This window comes from Galeopterus variegatus, unplaced genomic scaffold, assembly GCF_000696425.1.
Source record: "Galeopterus variegatus unplaced genomic scaffold, G_variegatus-3.0.2 Scaffold1344, whole genome shotgun sequence".
Classification (NCBI taxonomy): Eukaryota; Metazoa; Chordata; class Mammalia; order Dermoptera; family Cynocephalidae; genus Galeopterus; species Galeopterus variegatus.
This window is the reverse complement of record NW_007727455.1, coordinates 306,161-314,498: the sequence shown is the minus strand read 5'-3', so window position 1 is coordinate 314,498 and position 8,338 is coordinate 306,161. Positions and strand designations below refer to the sequence as shown.

Below are 8,338 nucleotides of genomic sequence, written 5' to 3'. Positions count from 1 at the left end.
CCGAACCCTCAGTGGGAGCGCCGCCGCGCTTCCCAAGCGGCGCACTGTAGCAGTGCACCACCGGGCCGGCCCTAAAATATAAATTTTTTGAAATGAATATTATTCAGCCTTAAAAAGGAATGAAATTCTGACACATGCTACAACATGAATGAACCTTAAGGACATTATGCCAAGTGAAATAAGCCAGACACAAATGGACAAATATTGTATAATTCCACTTATATGAGGTCCCCAAAGTAGTGAAATTTATAGAGACAGAAAGTAGAATGGAGGCTGTAGGGGGGTGGGGAAAGAGGGAACAGGGAGCGAGTATTAAATGGGTACAGAGCTTCGGTTTTGCAAGATGGTGATTGATTGCACACAGTATGCATGTACTTTACACTAATAAACTGGACACTTAAAATGGTTAAGATGATGGATCTTATGGGATGTGTATTTTACCACAATCAAATAATGTTTTAAAATTAAACTACCTGGGGCCGGCCTGGTGGCGCACTGCTACAGTGTGCCGCTTGGGAGCGCGGCGGTGCTCCCACTGAGGGTTCGAATCCCATGTGGAGACCAGTTCCCACTCACTGGCTGAGCGCGGTGCGGGCGCAACACCGAGGGTTGCGATCCCGTTGCCGGTCCCCGGTATGGGCGCGACACCGAGGGTTGCGATCCCGTTACCGGTCAGTAAAAAAGACAGAAAGGAAAAAAAAAATTAAACTACCTGGCATAGGTGATATTCCCCTTGGAAGGTTGTGGGTGGGAGTAGGGGTAGGGGTGTGGAGTAAGCAATCTCCCAAATCGAAGCACAGGGAGCTCCAAGTCACAAGGCCTCAGCAGACCATATACGTGTCATGAAGGAGGAATGGGGGTGGTAGGCTAAATAATGGCCCCTCAAAGATACAGCATACTTCAAAAAGTTCATGGAAAAATGGAATTAAAAGATAATACAAATGTTCCCATGAACCTTTCGAAGACCCCTCGTCCTGCTTCCTAATCCCTGAACCTGTGAATGTGACCTTATATGTGGCAAAATCATTGCAGATGTGATTAAGCTGAGGATCTTAAAGTGGAGAGATGATCCTGGATTACCCACGTGGGACTTAAACATAGTCACAAGTGTCCCTATAGGAAGGAGGCAGGGGGAGATTTTACACGCAGAAGAGAAGAAGCCCATGTGAAGATGGAGGCAGATTACAGTGATACGGCCACAATCCAAGGAGACACCAGAATCTGAAAGAGACAAATGGCGGATCCTCCCCCGGAGGCATCACGGCCCTGATGACACCTGGATTCCAAACTTCTGGCCTCCGGAACTGTGAAAGAACAAGTTTTAGTCGTTTTAAGCCACCCATTTTGTGGTCATTTGTTACACGAGGCTACTACATAGGGTAAGAGGGATGGAAGACAATTCTTTAAGACGAGGTGCTCTGGGGAGGGGCATCTGGGAGACACCTGAGTGACATGAGGAACCTAAACAAAGGGGCTTTCTTATTAAATGCATGCATGCACACACACACACACACAGAGCTGGGCTCTAATGCTGACTGCTTCACTGGTTGGCTATGAGGCTCGGGCCTGTTTCCCCATCTGCCTCTGAGGGTGACAATAAAAGATGATCTCTGGGTCCAACTCAGTGTGACATTTCCTGCCTGTGGCCCAGTGGCAGGGGCGGGGGGAAGTCACCATCTTGGCAAGCCAAAGAGCCATGAGAAGAAGTCAATATATTCAGCCAAGAGGGGTGGCCCAGTGGCAGGGGCGGGGGGAAGTCACCATCTTGGCAAGCCAAAGAGCCATGAGAAGTCAATATATTCAGCCAAGAGGGTGCCACATGCATTACCTTCATCGCTCTGGGCCACCAATTGCAGCTCTGGCTGCAATCTGGCTCCCATGTCAGCCACCACAGTCACCTTTCTAAAGACCTGTCATTCCTACACTCTAACACCCTCCATGGCTCCCCACTTCCCTCAGGCTGGCACCCAAAACCCTTAAGGAGCTCACTCCAGCCCACTCTCGACTTCAGCCTAAAGGATCCCCCTTCTCAGTCTGCTTTGGACCCCTCTTTCTTCACCTGATTTGTAAATGTTGGTGTTCCTTAGAGCTATGTTGTCTCCCCTTTCCTCTATGTACACCTCCCTTCCCGTGGTCTCTAAGGCAGTTCCCATGTCTCAGTGTCCAACACCGAGTATCCCCCTGATAGGTCCAGCCCCCTTCTGGACATCCCCCTGGAGGCATCTCCCAGACCCTTAGATTCACCTCTCCTCCTTCCTCCATCTTTCTCCCCACATCCAGTCTGTTGCCAGTTCCTGCCAGTTGTCTATCCTAAGCATCTTTCACATCCATCCATTCTTCTCCATCCCATTGTCCTAACCCACATCAGGCCATCACTGTGGTAGGCACCTCCTTCTGGTCTCCAGTCTATTCCCCACACAGCAACCAGAGGGATCTTCCTAAACTTAAATCATATCATGTCCCTCCCCTGTTCAAAATCCTCCCACGGCTCCTCACTACACTCACTCTGAATAAAAGTCAAACCCTCGCCAGGGATCACAACACCCTGTGTGGCCTGGCCCCTGTTGATCCCTCTAGCCCTGTGTCCCACCACTCTCCCCCTAACTCCAGCCCTCTCTGGCCACAGGCCAAGCTCATTTCCACCTCAGAGCCTTTGCACATGCTGCTCCCTCTACCATATGCCTTTTGCTTGTCTCTGCACACACCAGCTCCTCCTCACCCTCCAAGCCCAGCTCCGCTTCATCAGTCCACTCCTTTCCACCCCAGTCAGCCATCTCCCCTCCATTACTCTCAAAAGAATGACTAAGCACCTGCTACACTCGATGACTTCCACAGTCACTGGTTTCATCTCCCCAGCAGCCCTCAGAGAGAGTTGGAGGACTCCTGAGTGGAGTCATAGCAAGAGCCCCCATCCCAACCCAGGAAAATTCCACTTGAAATCCCAATAAAGGAAATGTCTTCCTGAAGGATTACAGTGAAGGAATTGAGACAAGAGAAAGCGCCAGCCCTGGGAAAGGGGTTCCTGCTCCAGGCGGCTGGGTACATGGAGAGGGTTAGAGAGTGGAGTTCTGAAGCCCAGTGCCCACCTCACCTCCTCCCTATGTCAGGCCCGGGCTGCAGCCCTTCCCAGTACAGACCCCAGCTCTGCTCCTAGCAGGAAGAGCGCATGCTGTGGGTCCCCAATGGTGCTCTTCCTGGGAGCCTTGGGTTTCTCATCTACAAAATGGGGATCATAGCAGGAGGTCCATCTGATATCCATGGAAGGAGCTCAGTAGACAGTGCACTGGGGAAGTTCTATGCTTTCCACAGCTAGGTTCCCCCATGCCCCCAAATAAGAGTGCCTCTGTCTAACACCCCCAAAAGGTGTTACATAACCTTTGAGGTAGTATAGCCACTGTGGGAAATAGCTTGGCAGTTCTTCAGAAAGTTCAACATAGAATTATCATATGACCCAGCAATTCCGCTTCTAGGCGTACACCCAAAAGAAAGGAAGATAGGTGTTCAAATACTTGTATATAAAAGTTCATAGCAGCACTATTCACAGCAGCCAAAAGGTGGAAACAACTCAAGTGTCCATCAATGGATGAATGGATAAACACAATGTGGTAGATTGATACACTGGAATATTATGCAGCCATAAAAAGGGATGAAGCCCTGACACACACTGCAATGTGGATGAACTTAGAAAACGTCATGCTGGGTGAAAGAAGCCAGACACAAAAGGCCACATTGTATGGTTCCATTTATATGAGTGTCCAGAACAGGCAAATTCATAGAAACAGCAGATTAGTGGCTGCCAGGGGCTGGGGGATGGGTCTGGAGAGTGACTGCTAATGGGACAGGGTCTCCTTTTGGGTTGATGAAAATGTTCTGGAACTAGAGGTGGTGGTTCACTACATTGTGAATGTGCTAAATGCCCCTGAATTGTACACTTTGAAATGGTTAATTTTGTATTAGGTGAATTTACTTCAATAAGATAGATAGATACCAAAAAGAAAAAAAAAATATCTTTGAGGACCTACGAGAAATTGACCATAGTGGCCTCCTCTGGAAAGGGCTTGGAAGAACTGCAGGCAGGAGTGGAAGGGAAACAATCTTCACTCTCCACCTTTCTGGATCTCTTGACTTTCTATACCATGAGCACATGTCACCCATTCAAAAATGTTTTAATTAACTATAGAAATTCATTATTTGACTGTACAACACAAAGAGTGAATCCTAATGTAAACTGCAGAGTTTAGTTAATAATGACAATGTATCACTATTGATTCATTCATTGTAACAACTGTATTACATTAATGCAAGATGTTAATAACAGGAGAAACTAGGGAAGAAGAAGGGGTATATGTAAACTGCAGAGTTTAGTTAATAATGACAATGTATCACTATTGATTCATTCATTGTAACAAGTGTATTACATTAATGCAAGATGTTAATAACAGGAGAAACTAGGGAAGAAGAAGGGGTATATGGGGACTCTGTGTAGTTTGGGGGCAACTTTTCCTTAAGCCTAAAACTACCCCCCAAAAAAAGGTCTATTAAAAAATCAGTTGAAATTAAAGTCTATTAAAATGAGTTGAAATTAATTAAAAATTAATTAGGAGGCTTCAACAGTGAAGGGGTGTGTTTTGTCACACTGGTAGTTCTTCCCTTTCTTGATCTGGGTGCTGGTGACAGGAGTGGATTCAATTTGTGAAAACTCTCGAATGGTCCTGTTCTGGAACGTGCACTTTCCTGGACATCTTTACACTTCAGCTTAAAAAACTACAAATAAAATGAAAAGTTGCTTTCAGGTTGCATCATCTTGTATAATGTATGCTTTTGACTCCAACAGGCCTGGGTTCAAGTCGCAGCTCTGGCCCTCCCCAGATGAGCAGCCTTGGGTAAGTCCAGTTCCCTGCCCTAGACTCCATTTGCCAGTCTGTGAAATGGGTTAATATTAATAGGACCTACCTCCTAAGGTTGTTTGGGACAGTTTAGTGAGATAAGGCATGGAAAGGGCTTGTCCTGTAGCATGCAAAATATTAGCTATTATTACTATTCCTATTACTGCTATTTCATAGGAGTGAGAGAAATTCAGAGCTGGCATCTCAGAATGCCGTGGGCGCTGGTGCACCCACTCCCTCTCTACGCCGGCCCCCAATCTCATCCCTGCTGCAGGTGGCCCCACCTGCCCGCCTGCCCTGCTGGGACCCATGTAATCTGCCAATGGAGGTGCCAGCGACCGGCTCCGCAGCCCAGCCCACACCCAAGGAGCGCTGGTTTGTCAGGTTGGCCTGGCCAGCCACCAGCAGGGGACTTGTTATACAAGGCGTGTGGGCTCCCAGGAAGGAATGCAGAACATGGACCCAGGCCAGCGCCAGGCACCTCAGACACACCTCTTTTTGAATGGCAGGTGCTAGGGCCAGCCAGGTGGCCTGCTGGAGAGCACCCTAATGCTGGTTCCATTGTTCACATCTCAGCCCTCCTCTCCACTCCCTCTAGCAGCCTGTGGTCAAGGCAACCTGTCTCCTGTCCCGGCTCATGGTACCCCCTTGATTCCCTCAACACCAAAGGGCAGACTCCCCCAGAGACCATATTCCACCAAAGAGCTAGACCCCAGAAGGTCTAAGCTGAGAGGGGGATTCTAGGTCTGGGGTCTCCACTCAGAGCACCCCAAATTTCAGGAGCCCTGGGAAAGAGCTTCAGGGTCAGTTATGACTAATGAGGGCAGGTCCAAGTTGGCAAATGGGATGTGGGAAAGCCCCACCAAAGTTTTGAACATATTTTAACCTTTTGCCTGAAGCTTCCTCAATCCAAACAGAAAAAGAAGTTTTAAAACCCTCAGTAATCTAGATCCTTCCAGGGGTGTAGTCATCTCTGCCTACTATCCCAAGTGTGGCCACACTTCGACATGAGCCTCAGAAAGGATTCTATAAAGCTCTGCCTCTTAGCTCTGTGACCTCAGGTGAGCGTCTGCACCTCTCTGAGCCTCCGTTTCTTCATCCATCAGATAGGAACCATATTTACCCACCTTGTGGCGCTGTGATGACAACAGCATTTCTAAAGTGCTCAGCTCACTGCCAGGCACACAGTAAGCCTTTGATCAAATGTACTTCTCATTGCTGGTGGTTTTGCCATAATATTCATTATTATTACCTTGCCATCTGCTATTTGGAGAATCTAGCCCACAGTTTGTCAAGGAAGAGAGATGGGATACCATTTTCTAAATGTCTTCTGGGTCATCCAAGCCCCTCTGCGGATACCAACCCAGGTCATCGCCGGACACCAGCTCAGAGCTAATGTTACCGCTCAGAAACCCAAGCTGGGCTAGACGGAGATGCTGTGGCCATCGGAAAGTGACCCAGGATTTTGGGGTCAGAAAGAGTTTGTTTTTCAAATCCCAGCTCCCCTACTGGGTGTCCAAGGGCACATGCTTCCTCACTCTAGGTCTCAGTTTTCTCACCCGTAAAATGAGAGTGGTTGGGAGGATTTGGGAAGGTCCTCCTCTTCAGGGATAGTCAGCAGCTTGCAGGTACTCAAGGAAGAGTTTGATGCTGCCAGCTCTGGCTGGGCTCAGCTCCAGGACCCAGAAATGGAGGGAGGGGCGAGGAGTACAGAGAAGGAGGGTTTCCAGGCATCCAGCCAGCCTTAGCCATCTCCTTCACCTATGGGGTGGTGACTGATGCCCAATGAATGCAAGTACGACAGGTGAGTGGGCGGGCAGACCAGGTGAGGCATCCTGAGCTTGGGCACCTCCAGCCACCCCTCACGGAGGCCAGATGCAGCCTCTCTTTGCTCTCAGTCTCTTCCTTCCTGTCTCTCTCCCACTTACAGCCTGAGACTCCCCAGGTAGTGGGCCTCGGCCTCATGGCATGGCCCAGGCTAGCCAGCCACCCCCTGGCCCAAGGGGTGCTGGACCACACCCCTGGAACGCCGGAAAGCATCTATCTAACATCACCTGGGACCAACTGCAGGACCTCACACAATCCTCCAGGCCAACTCTGGGGTCTCTGAAGGACATCCTCTTTTCACAGAGGGGGACTTGGACACTTTGTGTCTGCCATGGACGGGCAGAGGGTCCCTAATGGTGTCTGGACCACAAGCATTAACCCCATAGGTCTCCCCTTCAACACAATGGGCAGTGGTGAAATCCCAGGGACCCCAGTCAGTCCCAAGGAGGCGTCACAGGGCAGAGCTGGGATTCATCCAGGATGTCCTGACCCGGAGTGGGGATCTTTTTGAGGCTCCTTCTCATCACAGACACCCAGAGAGAAGGATACACCCCAGGACTCCGAAGCGCACACAGAAAAAATCGTGCACAAAAGCAGCAACCCTCGGGGACACACTCACAGCTCCCCCGAGGGTTTCGGACATGCAGCCCCGTCCCGGGTCCTGGGGGTCACCAGGGCCGGCTCAGACTTTGGCACCGGCCCCTGCAGCCCCGAGCCCGGCGCGCCTCGAGCTACCGCCCCCCGAGCTCACTCACCCGGCGGGTCTGGGCCTCCGGCGCTCGATCCCGATCCGCCGGCGCCGCAGCCTCGGCTCTGACCGCGCCGTCCCGCCGCCCGGCGCTTTAACCCCGCCCGGCCGCGCCGCCAGGTCCGCCCCGGACACGCCCCCGGGCGCCCCGCCCCGGCTGCCGGCCTCTGGGCGGGGACCGAAGCGCGCGCGGCCCCCAGAGATGGAGGGAACGACAAGGGACTGAGACGTGAAGGCGTGGAGAGAGACTCAGCACCAAGGTCAAGGGTTCGGATCCCCCTACCGGACAGCCGCCAAAACAAAAAACAAAAAAGAAAGGGAGAGAAACTGAGGCTGAGATGGAGAAAGTAACAGAAGGAGAAATGGAGAGAAAGTTAGAGAAAGAGACAGAGGGAGGAAGACTCGGACACCTAGAAACCCCAAACCATCGGGCTCCCCGCCTCCTGCCCCTGCTTGGCTCCCATTAGCTCCCGGTTCCCCCTGGGATCACCCTCTTCCCACACCAGCACCCCTCATGGCCCAAACTTGGACAGGCCCCCAGGAGCCTCCTCTGGGGCCCCTCGAAATTCTCAGACTCCACCAGCCCTTGGGAACCAGGCTTTCTGCTCTCTGGATCCTGGGCATAACTCACACCCCTGGGGGGTTCTACAACCAGCAGCAGCCTCTCCCTCCAGGAAGACCTCCAGCCTCGACAAGCAGCACCAGACTAGTTCTGCTCCTCTCACCCCTCCCCACCCACTGCCGGACACCTTGACCCAGCGACCGGGATGTTGTCCTTGGCCAGCCCATCTGCTCCAGATGTGTCCAGACAGAGTCATCCACACCTCTGGATGTGAGGCAGAGATACCATTCCTGGGTCGGTGGGTGGGTGGGTAGG

At 51.3% G+C, this 8,338-nt stretch overlaps 1 protein-coding gene across 1 annotated transcript in view; it reads right to left on the bottom strand.

Moving 5' to 3' along the window:
* LOC103593426 (cytochrome P450 4F22) overlaps window positions 1-7,528 on the bottom strand; it is a 29,999-nt gene extending 22,471 nt beyond the window's left edge. Inside the window, exon 1 of the mRNA XM_008576398.1 lies at window positions 7,469-7,528. The gene's annotated coding sequence lies outside the window, so the exon portion shown is untranslated. The remainder of the gene's footprint in view (window positions 1-7,468) is intronic.
* Between the last annotated feature and the right edge of the window lie 810 nt (window positions 7,529-8,338).